This window comes from Elaeis guineensis, chromosome 2 (genome assembly GCF_000442705.2).
Source record: "Elaeis guineensis isolate ETL-2024a chromosome 2, EG11, whole genome shotgun sequence".
NCBI lineage: Eukaryota > Viridiplantae > Streptophyta > Magnoliopsida > Arecales > Arecaceae > Elaeis > Elaeis guineensis.
The window spans coordinates 102,962,006-102,967,392 of record NC_025994.2 but is presented as its reverse complement, the minus strand read 5'-3'; the positions used below and the strand labels follow the sequence as shown (position 1 = coordinate 102,967,392).

The 5,387-nt window shown below is 36.1% G+C and overlaps 1 long non-coding RNA gene across 1 annotated transcript; it reads left to right on the top strand.

Annotated features, from left to right (window-relative positions):
• Positions 1-471: 471 nt before the first annotated feature.
• On the top strand, positions 472-2,107 carry LOC140855762 (uncharacterized). The gene is made up of 3 exons (XR_012138955.1): positions 472-817; positions 943-1,329; positions 1,418-2,107. It is a non-coding gene; the product is annotated as an uncharacterized lncRNA (long non-coding RNA).
• Positions 2,108-5,387: the final 3,280 nt, after the last annotated feature.

Below are 5,387 nucleotides of genomic sequence, written 5' to 3'. Positions count from 1 at the left end.
AAATGTATGAACCTGAGGATGTTTCTGTTGTTGGATCGTCCATAAGGGCACGGACACGAGCACGATCCAATAATGACTTCGTTAACGACAATGATGATAGTACTTCAGGATCGAAGTCTTCTATGACTCCCGTCGAAGATGAATATATGGACACGAGTTCAGAATCTGAGAACAATAATTAATATGAATAAATAATTCAATTTATTTTTTTTTATTATATCATGTAATACTTGAGTTTTTTTGATTACTTACTGATTTAAATTATTTTAATCATTGCAGCATCATGACTGGTCCTGGACGTAGACATTCACGGGGTAGGCAGCAGGCTCCGCTTGATGATACACATCCTCACTTTAGCATTTTGCATGATGAGTCAGAGGATTTAGATGAGACTCAGTTGCCCGAGTCCACAGAGCCGCCTAGTGCTCAGCCAGAGCTTGCCCAGCCGGAGGCCATGGTACCGCAGCATCATCCTCTTACAGGTACATCTCTATCAATTTATAAACCATATATATTTTTTTGTTATATGCATTTAGTGATACATGATATATGTTCATTTCATCAATTTTTACATGTAGGAACACAGCATCGACGTGCAGTGCGTGGTCCTAGTAGGGGTCTTGTTTTGGAAAAATATGTGCATACACACAATGAAAAACCGAAGGTACATATATTTCGAGATCATCCGGTTGGCACAGAGGCTAGTATCGTCGCAAATGAGATCAGTTTGTATATGTGGAATCATTTTTCGTGGGCTGCTGAAAGTTTCAAGCATGTAGCTCCTCGATACCGTGATGCTCTAGTCTCTCACATCAGGGTAAGAATTAAATTTGGATGTCTTGCATATCATTACATGATCCATATTATTTTTGGTTATATAAATAAATTTTTTATTATATGAATAATTTCATGTATTTGCCTTTTGGTATGATTACTGTGTAGGATAATATTGACTTCGAGGATTGCACTGACGAAGAAGTGACGGCATGTATTCTCAAAATGGCTGCAAATAGATACAGAGATCGGCGATGTAGGCTTCATAAATACTGCAATGAGCTGCAGGCGAAGGGGATTGATCCTGTGACCCAGCCATACAGAAATTAGGCTGGGTCTAGTGACGATTGGCGGTGGTTATGTGAGCATTTTGGAAGTGAGGCATTTCAGGTATGTCTAGTGTTCCAAGTTTTTTTAATTATGTTATGTCCTTTATTGGTTATAATTGTATGTATTTTGTAGCGGCGATCGGAGGCGAATAAGGTGAATAGGAGCAAGATTGATTCTATTCACACGCAAGGAAGTGCCTCTTTTGCACAGGGAATGAAGAGGATGGTACGTTATTTTTTTCACACGCAAGATTGATTCTATTAAATATTTATATTATTTTTATATCTTTTTTTTCTTTTTTTTGTTTGAACAGGGACTATCCGGAGTCGACGCCTATGCTAAATTCTATCAAAACAAGAGTGGTGAGTTCGTGACCGAGGAGGCGAGGCAGCATCATGTAAGTATCATTACTCTATATTTTGAATACTTTTAAAGAGTTTGAAAAAAATTTATGATTTTATTTGGTTTATTGTGAAGGAAAAAATGTTAGAATTGAGAGAGCAGGCGACGAGGGAGGTGGGATCTGATGGTGATACTGGATCGCAGCAGGTTTGTTTGATGACAGATGATACGATTTTGGATACCGTCCTCGGGCGGCAGCTAGGATCTGGTCATAGCATGCGGTCCAAAAAATCATGCAGTTCGTCATCCGGCCGGTCTGATGATGCATCGGTGTCAGAGGCAGTTAGGACATCCATGAGCATGATGCAAGATCAGATTAGTTACTGGATGAATCGTAGTCAGACGCTCGAGAGGATCGTAGCTGCGGTGGCGGGACGGCTCGGTATTGATGCTTCTGAGTTAGCACCTCTACAGTCACATGATGCCGCCTCTGCACCACCATCGCGACACGTATCGGGTCAGGGATCGACGCCTGGAGGAGGGAACGAGGCCAATGAGTCAGATCATACTTAGTTTGTACTTATTTTAAATTTAAAATGGTGTATGGACTTATATTTTTGTATATGACAAAGATGGTTATGAAACTTTTTGTTATTTGAAATTGGTCTTTTGACTTAGAATATTTTTATTGTGTTAACATACTGTTTATTTAAAATATGTTTGATCAGATAATTTGTATTTGAGCAGGTTTTTTTGAAAAATTAATAAAAATTTTATTTTTTATCCAAAATTTATTTTAGCAACGAAATATTAATTTCGTCGCAAAAAAATTTATGAACCCAAAAAAGTAAAACATTTATTATTCATTGCGATGAAATTTTTTATTTCGTTGCTATTTTTGCGACGAAAGTCTTAGTTTCGTCGCTAAAAATTATAACTTTTGCGACGAAATTTTTATTTCGTCGCAATTATGCCGACGAATATTTTTATTTCATCATCCTTATAGCGACGAAAGTCTTAGTTTCGTCGCTAAAAATTATAACTTTTGCGACGAAATTTTTTTTTCGTCGCAATTTTTGCGATGAAATTATTTCGTTGCTATTTTTGCGACGAAAAAAAGTTTCGTCGCTAAAAATTTAAACTTTTTGCGATGAAATTTTTATTTCGTTGCAATTATAGCGACGAAATTATTATTTCGTCGCAATTATAGCGACGAAATTTTTTTATTTCGTCACCCTTTTAGCGACGAAAATTTTATTTCGTTGCTATTATAGCGACGAAATTTTCTTTCGTCGCAATTATAGCGACGAACATTTTTTTTCGTCGTAATTTTTGCAATGAAATTTTTGCGACAAATTATTTTGCGACGAAATCCGTCGCTAAGTTTTGCGACGAAATTAATTTTTGTCGCAAAAAATAAGAAAAAAAAATTTTTAATCAAAATATTTAGCGACGAAATTTTTTTTCGTTGCAATTTTAGCGACGAATATTTAAGCTCTTGCGACAAAATATTTTCGTCGCTAATACAGTACATAACTTCGTCGTCTGGGTTTACTATTTTTTGCGATGAAATAAAATATTTTCGTCGCTAAGGTCTTTTGCTACGAGGCTTTCTCTACAAATTTTTAGCGATGATATATTTCGTCGCAAATACTATTACCAACGAAAATAAGATTTTTAGCGACGAAAAAATTTCGTCGCAAAAAATCAAATTTCTTGTAGTGGTTGTGTGAATGGTCCTTTGATCTATGATGGTATGATTGCTCATAGTGAGACTGCTAGAGTTTGACTGACACATAAACATAATCTCAATGAGCTCTTATAGTAGATGTGGGTGACAGTTGGTCCACTGTAGGAATAGGATGCACATCTAGATGGAATATGTCGATCTTGATAGAGAAGAGTAGTCCTATGGGATTTGAGAGACTAAGTTCGAGAGTCTGTGGCCACAACAGTGTGATTAATGAAAAAGAGTTTCTATAAGGATCGTAATTGGACTTGAGCTAATCAAATCTATCATATGACTAATTATGAGGTTTGACGATTTATCCATAACCTGCCATCTAGTCGGGACTCATGATAAAAAGATTGAATCACATGTGAACTATACCTTGAGGTTCTTTTTTGGTTCACTGGGTTGTCACTACATACTGTAAGGTATCACTGGTGGATTGTAAGAGCTCACAGGGTTACTCAGAATCGATAATCCTTAATGAGTTAGAGTAGAATTGTTTCGATCCATTGAAAAAAGTTTCAATTGAAAAGAGTAGAATTGTATATCTCACTATCAGATATAATTAAACCTCTGGGGTCACACAATAAAATGATTAGGTCTGAAATAAGCAATTAGGCTTATGAAGTCTCAATTGGATTTAGAAAAATCTAATTTAGTTCAGGATAATCTTGCCAGCACATGGTTAAACCTAATTTTCTCTTTGCATTAAAATTTCTTATTTGATAAGATTAATTCAAATTCAATTATCTACTAATAACCTAAATGAATTAGATTCATTGGGCTCCAATCGTTAGGTGCTTAGGATTTTAGATCATATGAATTAAGGAATCAAACCCTTAATCAATTTCTTTGATAGTTTTGATGGGGCGCCACTTGATTTGATCAAGTTAGGCATGCACACACTAGAGAGGGAGTGTGGACCTGATTGGGGCATCCCATGGCAATCATGTGGTGTGTGTATTTGTGGGTGCAAGGACTCCAAAAGTTGGTACCTAAAGGATCTCTTAAAAGGAGTCAAATAACTAAAGGAATAAAGATTCCTAATGCAAGTAGAACTTGCATTAAGTAGTTGTTTGGTTTTGAATAAGATTCAAACCTTATGCCTATTTAAAGAGGTCTTCCTTAAGGCTCCTAACAACTGAATTTCAGCAGCCCATGCCTCCCTTAGAAGCTCTCCACGCCCCCTCTCTCTTCTCCCTCTCTTCTCCCCTTGAAGTCCAATGCCCAAGGTGTTGGGCATCCCAGTACTTCTCCACACCCAAGAGGAGCTTGGGCATCCCTTTACTTGCTGATTTTTCAATCCATGATTACTTCATAATCAAGAAAAGAAAAACAAAAGAAAAAAAGAAGAAGAAGATCAAGAAAAAGATCAAAGAGTTGATCGCGATCTAAGCTTCATTCAGATTCGTAGGTTGATTGTTCTTAAAGAAAAAGAATCAACACCAAAGAGAACTGTTCCAGACTAATCCTGAATGGATACCTATAGAGGCCGGATACTTACACGATTAAGGAAGAACCTTTTCAGATCCAGATTTGAAGAAAGAATTTACGAAACAAGTATGTGATTTGATCACATATTTAATTTCAGCATAAAATTTAGTATGTATTCAATTTCAGCATATGAAGTAAATTCTAGTGTTCTATATTTTATACATGCATGATGTAGATTAAAAAATATTTTAATCTTCTATTCCACAACGTTGTTTAAAAAAAAATTTTAAAAATATATGCATGCTCCGACACAAAATTCCAATACAATGCATAGAAACAGCATCGCTCTAGCTACAGGATTCGGCATGGAAGATTACTCACAGATTTTCCATTTTAATTACTAGTTTATACTAGCATCATTACTCTTCAATGCTCAATAATGCGATGTGATGTTTTGACACGCTTGGCAAATTTTTGATGCTTCAAGGGTTGGCAAGCAAGCAGGGTCCAAAATTTTTTATCATCTTGCTATGTGAATTATCTGATCCCTTCTATGGATGACTAACCTTTCGGGATTATCACTGTGATGCAGTCTCTTTTTTATAGGATACACCACCATATATTGGCACTGCACTAGTGTTCTGCAAAATATGATTTAAACTGTATGCTCTCCCTTAACCCTTAGATTGACAAAATGAATAAGCCCCAGCGGCCTTTCAAATTCGAGAACATGTAGTATCACTATCCTAATTTTCATAATCATATATATTAAAGA